The sequence below is a fragment of the Pipra filicauda genome, unplaced genomic scaffold (assembly GCF_003945595.2).
Source record: "Pipra filicauda isolate LSUMZ 115617 unplaced genomic scaffold, ASM394559v2 scaffold69_size3009148_pilon, whole genome shotgun sequence".
Lineage (NCBI taxonomy): Eukaryota > Metazoa > Chordata > Aves > Passeriformes > Pipridae > Pipra > Pipra filicauda.
The window spans coordinates 2,449,320-2,458,455 of NW_024104864.1; positions in this window are offsets into that span (position 1 = coordinate 2,449,320).

A 9,136-nucleotide genomic window follows, 5' to 3' on the forward strand; every position below is an offset into this window, starting at 1 on the left:
ACAGTCTTTGGGGAATTCAGAGTGTGGTGTACTATGGAAATTAAGCCCTCGAGAAAGGTTATTTTTGGAGGATTCCAGGGAAGGAAAGCAGCTGAGCTAACAAAAAATACTCTGATGGTCAATCTAGTGGCACAGATGTGGGTGTGTCAAAAAAATCCAGATTAATGAGCCAGTCAAGTTAGCTGAAGTTAACTGATCAAGGTAAAGGAGACCTAGGCAAAATTAACTCTTCTACTCTGACCACTCCTTATGTTCTCACAACCAAGCTATGAATTGCACCTTGCTGAATCTTCTCATCTTTCATAACATATCAGAGACAGTGGCCTTTCTCATCTGTCCACCCAGCTAAACTCTTTCATCAACTTATATTTTGCTTCCTCTTCTCTGTTTTTTTACAAAGAGGACCCATGACAGTGCCATGCAGCAGACAGATGGACCCTGCTCACCAGTCTTGCGCTACGAAGTGCTCCAGCCAGTACAGTAACTAAACCAAACATTTAAGTTGTTACTGCAGGATGAACATGCTTCAACTGGTCTGTTGGCCATTTCAGCTGCCTTCTAGTTTTGATCTGGTAAAGTAAAGTATCTTCAAATATGTTCATGTCTTCACTTGTTAAATTGCTTTTACACACAGTCTGGAAAACAAAGATCAGTCCATGAAGACTTTTGTTCTTCAGTCTCTTTGCCCTTTGTTTCACTCTCCTCTGCCAACACTTGTTTTTCTTTTGCTTTAAAAGACTGAGCAGAAGCTTCCAATTTCTTTATAACATGTTTCTTTTGTGTTCAGCTCATTGCAAGAAAGTGGCATTTCTGTAGGTTTTGTTATGTGACCTTCCCAAATTCTAAAGCATCTGTGTCTAAACTATGATGAAGTTTTGTATTTCTACAATTTTGTGCTTGTTTTGACTTCCCTACTTTTTACCAAAGTCTGATAGTAATTTTTCATCCTTTGGTTCTGTCATACTGGGTAATATGCATATCCCTGTAAGTCTGCCAGTGATTTTCCACGCTGCAGTGGTGTTACTCTGTAGCTGAACAACATTAAATATAGAACTGTATTGAATTAGTTGGATTTTGGGAGCTGCACTATATAGATTCTGCATCTCTTAGGGTTTTATCAGAGATTCTCAGAACATTCTCTGAAGTGTCCTGAGCTGAAACCTAAAGGTTTTCACAAGAACCAGGAACTTCCTGTACTCATTGCCTTGACTTTGATCAATTGCTAATGTAACTGGGAACTTGAGGTCCAAAAGTGCTTGATCATCAGCACTGAAGTCACTGTATTTCCACAAGTCAACATTTCTGGAAAGCTATTAGGGTAGTTCACATTTTTCAAAGGTAGACAAATTAAGTCCTGTAGAAGTACAGATCCATATCAACGTATTATTTCTTTCTTCTTTAAATGACCACAGGAAGCTTTTCTAGCATCACAATTTGGGCACACAGTCTGGATTCATTGTTTGCAAAGCCTCTTCAGTTTTCTTCCAAACACATTCCAGTCTTTCCTGTGGCCCCCAGATTCCCTGGAAAGTCTGATGCAGCTTGAAACAACATTCACATTCTCTTGGACCCAATGGTGATCGGGGTCCCAAGAGCACATTTTTTATGGAATCCAGTCTCTAGTGGCTCCTGTGACTTTGTCTTCACGTTTTCCCTCCTATTGCTCCAATCATTACTTCTTTGGAAGAGACTTCATCCACAGCCAAGCTTTGCCACAAAACTTTGGTCTTTGGCACATTACCCCTCTCTATATAGACCTCCTCTCTGTGTTGCTGAATGTATGTAAACATACATTTTACTGTTATTTCTATGTGGACAACTCATAAATCACCCTTTCTGATTCAAATCCCATTTTGTTCCAAACCACCCTTTCCCTCAGAACTTTCTGAGGAAGACTAGCGTTGCTCATCCTTACCTTGGCTACAGCAGGATGATTAATACTGTCTAAATTTCCTCCTTCCTTTTTCAATCGAGGTGGAGAACACAATCTTCTCCTATTTCAGACCCATAACCCATGCTTGGTCTTCAGCTCTGAATTCACCTTACACACTCACATCCACGCTCTGAATCGCACTTGTTGAATTTTTTCTGCTTAATGTATCAAAGATATGGACTTTCTGATCCATCACCTCAGCCAAACTATTCCACTTAGGCATTGTCTCGATTCCTTTTCTCTGGTTCCCACAAAGACAGTATTGCACTTTTCATGTCCATTCCAAGTGCTTCCGGAAAGAGATTTTTTTTTGTGAGTGATTGACCTCGCTGTGTCACTTCAAGTTTTGCATCTTCCCAATCTTTCCTGACATGCCTTCCCCCTCTCCTAGCATTTCTGATTCATCATTAAGACATCAGCTCCTCCTACACCCAGTTGGCCTATAATATCAGCCTCCGGCTCCTATTTATTAGTGTTTCAAGTACTTCTGTGCTTTCTTCTATGCTTCCTTAAGGCATGAAAGGACTTGAACATCAAAAAGAAATTTGGGAACCATGAAAGAATATTAGACTACACCATAAAATTTGCAGCTATGACAACTGAACTTACTCATGGCAACTTCTCTACAGAGACACAGAACAGGCATAAATATCAGATTGTAAAAGAAAACATGATGTCGATGAGTGTATTGGGATCAGCAGCAGCACTGCCATTCTTTGGTTGAAAAGTGAAAATAAGTTTGCCAGGAACGGTCAGAAAAAAGGGCCAAGAGCTGCATAGCTTCAAGACCTTGAAACCAAATAGTTGCCTATTGTAAGGTGCACTGGGAAGACCATCTCTGAATTATTGCAGCTTGTTAAATGCATGGAAGAGATTGTGTAACAAGTTAAATATATCATCTGCTTAGTGGTCTGCATTTACATATGGTGGGACTTGATGACTGAGGTTGTCCCTGGAAATAAAAACCAAGCTGATCATTCAGATGGACACAAATCTCACACATTTGATGTTTTATATCCTAGCACAATCTGCTTTAAAAGAAAAATAGGATTTATGCCCCATTTGTGCAATCCTAAAAATAGAATTGCTAAGACATCTTTACGATAATAGAGATGAGAAATTTCTACGTAAATAAATTATAGCTTCCCGTTGCCAGAAGTTTATTACAGAAATGAGTCAAGACAAAGATTTTCAACATTATAAAAAACAAGTCAGAGTCCTCTTCAAAACATAATTAAAAAAACCTGTCACCCAGCACTCAGTATGCCACAGGCATACTGAGATGGACAACATTTAACAGTGGCAGATCCATCAATGTTTGAAAGGGTAATGTTTTTCTTAAAATTCCACCCTAGTCTGGTGAGCGCTATGGGGAACATGAAAATCAAGTTCATATTTCATAGTGAAGCATTCTTCCATTCTGGACAGGGCAGATTAAAATTTGGCTGAAAAAGAGAGAGATTTGCTCCCTTACAGCTGTGTTTTGGAATATCTGCATGTCCCTGTTCCTCTACACAGATCTTCATGCCTGTCTCAATGAACCTCCCTGCAGGCATATGGGCCCAACTACACTGATTACTTTGCAGAACTGGGGGTTAGAAATTACAAAAGCCACATGCTTTATAATTGCAAACTCACTAACTTATCCCAGTCTCGTTCAACGATCTTCTCCTTCCCAGCAGGGCCCATCTGTCACCATTTCACTAACTCCATATTTTAATGAGATCCAATTTCATTCTTTGCTTTCAAGTGATTTTATTCTGTATCTGTACATTGAAAGAAAAAATATATGTTTTCTATTAAAAGAAAGTCAGTCATAAATATGTAGAAAACTGATGGGCCCCTGCATGTATTGCTGTTTAACATTTTATCATTGTGTTGTTCATAGTTTTGCATTATCTTCATTCAAGGCTAAAAGAGCAATTAAAAGACGTTTTGCTTTAGAAAGAGAAAAAACATGAAGGAAAGATGGACATTCAAGTATAAACTGCCTTAGAACTACAACAAGCTGATAAGAAAGTGTCTTTGGAAGCCTAATCTTTGGGTAAATGTTCTCATTCAGCTCATGCTACTGAATCAGACTTGGACCATGAAAAGAGTCAGTGAAGAATTCTGCTGTTAAAGGAGAATATACCACTTGATGTAAAAATAACTGTGTCAGCTCTCACATTATTAGCTCTCTTCATTAGCCTAGCCACAGGTTGAGAGGCAAGAAAGGCTCTGCACAAACTGCCTGGGATCTCCTAGGCTAGCTCAAGCCTGAGGGTGGAGTTGAAGGCATCAAGACAAATTGACTAGACACAGTAGCTGTCATTTCTTAGGATGTATGAGGTTCATGTAACAATGCTCCTTTGTTCCAAATGAACCAAAAAACCCCTATGGGGAACACCATCATCAGCTACAGTGGGCAAATGCATGACTGCGTTGCATGGATGCAATGCTCAGCCAACAAATTCCTGTCAAACTGTTGTCTCCCCTGCACATATCTAGGTAGCTGCAATGTGACATGCAGCAGGGAAAGCTGCACTGCTGTGTCCCAAGCATTGTGCTCATCCTTGCTACCTTGTGAAGCCTCTGAGTGCCTATCAGGATTGGCAACAGTAAGACAAGGATTTTCCATCCACTTCTATGCAGGTTGAAAGTCAAGCCAGTGCAACTGCTTTCAATGAAAGATTATATTCATCACCCAAACACAAGGCTTTCTTTTGGTTTGTTAGTCTACCCTTTACACTTTTCAGTAATCTTCCTCCTCCTCCTCACTTATCTAATACTAATCAAAGTCATACATACACAACGAACGCAGCATTTGCTCAAAATGCTGGTCAGACTCCGCTGGCTGAGTAGCAGACAGATGGTAATTGAGTCCAGCGCATCCTGATGGTATTAGCTCTATTTGACGGGTATGCAGCAGCTGTGTGAGGTGTGTGTTTGAAACCACAGTGACTTCCAGATACAGAGCCCCCCCAACTGGAACAACTATGCAGGAGACTTGCAGCAACTTGAATCTACTAGATACAGTTCAAAATCTCCAGTTCCAACAAGTTTGAAATTCTGGATACCAAAACAGAGCTTCTCTGATGAAATCTAGGTATGGGACAACAGGTGAGGAAAAAAGGTGTTTCTCTTTCTGCTTCTACTGGTTGTGATGACCACTGTTGCCACTGCTGATGGAGATGCCCAGAAATGAGACTGGAAACTTCTCTACTGTGTCTGTGATTATATACCTTCACCATCATTATATATTCTCTTCTTTTCCCTTCTGCAAACACACACGCGTGAGCACACACTGAAAGCAAAGAACACAGAGCTGTCTCCCCTCAGGAAGAACAAAGCCAGCTTCATCCCTTCTCTCTCAAGCATGAATAACAATCTGCTGATCTTACCTGAACATCTTCAGACTTTTACAGCTAGTCCTTTCATGCCTCAGAGAGCCTATCCAACCTTCCTATAAATGCTGCAATGGAAGTTTATGTTCCATCCAATAGCTAAATAACTGCTGACAGGTTATTGTATTGACCATTGTTAGATTTTCAGATACTCCTTCATGGATAGAGGCAGAGACTAAAGCCAAGATGAAAGACAGCATGAATGCTGTGCTTACTGTTTGTGTTTTTGTTACCTGAAATTTGTATATAATAGGGCTTGAATGCAATGGAAAATGGAAATCACAATTCCCAGTAAATACAGAAAAAAGAACGAGACTGTGGAAGATGTTGCCAGGTCCTGCCCTTGGGTCATAACAAACCCATGCAACACTACAGGCTTGGGGCAGAGCGGCTGGAAAGCTGCCTGGCAGAGGAGAAACTGGAGGTGCTTGTTGATAATAGCTAAACACGAGCCAGCAGTATGCCCAGGTGGCCAAGGAGGCCAATGGCATTCTGGCCTGTATCAAAAATAGTTTGGCCAGCAGGACAAGGGTAATGATCATCCCCCAGTACTGGGCACTGGTGAGGCTACACCTCAAATCCTGTGTTTAGTTTTGGGTCCCTCAATTCAAGAAAGACATTGAGGTGCTGGAGCAAGTTCAGAGAAGGGCAACAAAACTGATGAAGAGTCTGCAGTACAAGTCCTATGAGATGCAGCTGAGGGAGCTGGGGATGTTTACCTTGGAGAAAAGGAGGCTCGGGGGCACCTTATTGCTCTCTACAACTACCTGAAAGGAGGTTGTAGCCAGGTGGGGGTCGGCCTCTTCTCCCAAGTAACAAGCAACAGGACAAGAAAATGGCGTCAAGTTGTCAGGGAGGCTTTGACCGGATATTAGGGAAGATTTCTTCCTGGAAAGGGTGGCCACCTTTGCAAGAGACTGCCCAGGGAAGTGGTTGAGTCACTATCCATGGAGATATTTAAAAGACATGTCGATGTGGCACTTAGGGACATGGTTTAGTGATGGACTTGGCAGTATCAGGTTTACAGTTGGACTTTGTGATCTTAATGGTCTTTCCCAACCTAAATGATTTTATGAATCTAAGAAGTTGGATGAAAATCACTAACCTCAGTACAGTAAAATCACAATAAAAACAGAGTTCCAAAGTCTCCGGGCAGGCACTGTGTAAATAACATGGCAGCTCTAAAACTTACGAGAGATTATGATGAAATCTTGTAAAAGCTCAGATGCAACCAGCACTTTCTGTTGTACATGAAAATCATTTGGGCTAGTAAATGAGATGACAGTTAAACAAATGGTACTGGTTTGGGGAGTATTGATTGCATTTTGTTTGGGAAGATAAAGGGAACTCTGTTTTGAAATGGTAATGCAAAGGTAGGACGAACATTGTGTCCATAGGAATGTTACCCATTTTCTCACAAAGAGTTCGGAATAAAAAGAGGAAGTAGGATTTTTTCCCCCCACCCTGAAGAGTTTTGTTGTGGGATGTTTGGAGGGGGGTTTTTTTGTTGTTGTTTGGCTTGGTTTGGTTTAATCAGAACTATTAATTAATGGTCAGAAACTTTTGATTTATCGAATGGAATATCTGAGTGACCACTGAATCAAAATCCCAAAGGTCTGTAAAAAGCATAGATTACATGATGTAAGCAACCCATTTTAAACTATTTCAGTAAAGACTAGAGAAATAAAAAAGCAAAATAAATAAACATGCCAAACAATGTCAGCAAAAAAGCAGCTGGCAGGTGTAATAGAAAATGTCCAAATACCGGCAGTTGTAGTGATGAACCCAGCTAGTTCACAAAGATATACACACAAGGCAGGAAAATATTTGCATTAAAGATGTGATGACTGGGAATAAGGTCCTCGTAAGCAGGATAAAGGGGAAATGTGCAATTTCTGAGAATACCCAACAAAACCAGGCAAAAATGGTTCATATTCTAACATATAGAACAGTCAGAACACCAGCAAGGAAAGTGAAAGCAGAAATAAAAATAACTGAAACAAAATTATTTACACATGGAACAAGCTTGAAATGTCAGAGAGTAAAATGCCACGCTGGGGTAGAAATTCCGAAACTGAGTATCTGGGTAGCATTGACTCAGAGAAAAGGCAAAATGGTGAGATAAGGGCACAGGGGTATACCCAGGCAACCAACAAGTTTCCATCAAAATCTCAGGGGGAACACATGTGTTTGTCCTTAACAAGGTGTAGGCCAGTACAGAAAATCAGCTTCCTTAATAAACCTGACCCAGATCTGAGCAAGCCAGTTGCATCACACAGAACTGTATTTGCAGGAGAGACAGAGGCAAAAGAATATTTATAGAAGGCCTTAGAGATCACTGTAACTTGCACATTTTTTACAATACTAAAGACTTGGTCTTCTGATGTGTTTGATAGATATTGCCTCACAAAACTCTTTCATAGTGTGCTCTACAGCTGTGGTATTTCTGTGCAGACCCGAGGACCTGACTAGATATTTCTAGGCCTGTTTTCTACCTGATGCTTGCTCCTACTCAGCCTGCTTTTGCGTAGAGAAGCAATTCTAGGAAAAAGCCTGTGGCTAAACTGACAACCTCCCCAGCCCATCATTCTCCCATCATTAGGCCTATCAGCTTCTCACTTCATCAGCTACATTTTTATGAGTTTATGACATTCCATAGCCACATTTTCTGCCTCCTTTGTGCTATATTTGACGAAACTTGGGTTGCATCTACATCTCAGCGTGCAAGGATGCTCCAGAAATTCATTCTTCAGTGTTTAAAATCTTCTAGCATGTTTTAAATTTGGTTGGACTAATTTATAGCCATTCATTTTTGCTCAGATGCTACTGTTAAAGCACCAGCATTCAGGGTTTATGATTTCTTTTTATGAAGACTTTGAAATTTAGTTTTGGCTGAATTTTTCTCATGACAGAGATTCAGAGATTGTTCGTCGATATCCCATAATAAATAATGCAAATGTCTGTGCCATTTAGTGTAGATGTAATGCCTGGAATGTTCTGTTTATGCTATTTCACATTTTTTTCATGTCTATCTACCTAATTACCAACAGGTAGAAGAAATGTACTGTTTACGTTAGACAGAAGGCTTTTAAGTACAGCTTAAAGCACTAAACTTCATGTACAGCTAATAACAGCACATAAATCTGAGATGTTCTCTGTCATCAGCTACACTTCATATCCCTCACAGACATTATTTAAGAGTTGAAATGTATTAAGAAAGTAATTAGATGCACTTTTAAAATAATTTTAAGACACACAAATACATAATAGTCTTGGCAGGGACCCTGGGAAGCAAAGGAGTGAAAAGTTAGGGCAAGCAACCTACTTCCACCTTCCACACCTCTCCCAAAGGCATGTGCATTGTAAAAGTTACTTTTTGAATTAGCAGCTCAGCCTCCCTTCTTCATTTGCCTGGGGACTCCCGTTACCTGTCACACCAGCACACTCCACCCCCATGACATAGCACCAAATAGCAACATAGCCAGTCACAGACAATCCTTTAGTCCCGTTCCCCTTTTTGTCAGCTCATTCTTTTCTTAGAAATGTGCTGGCACTGCTGCACTCTTCACTCCCTGACACAAGGTATGATTAATGACAGTTCTTAAAAACTACAAATGCCTTTTTTGTCAGCATGGCCAACAACTAGCGTTTCATATGCTAGCAGCTTCATCAGTCTTCAGGCGGGAAACAAATCATGACACATTCCCCACAGGTCAGGATAAATGTTCCACTGTGGTATTTCTTTATCATTACTGAAAGAGAAATGCACCTAAGAAGAAAGCACCCAAGATTCATTCTGAAAAATCCTTCAAAAATT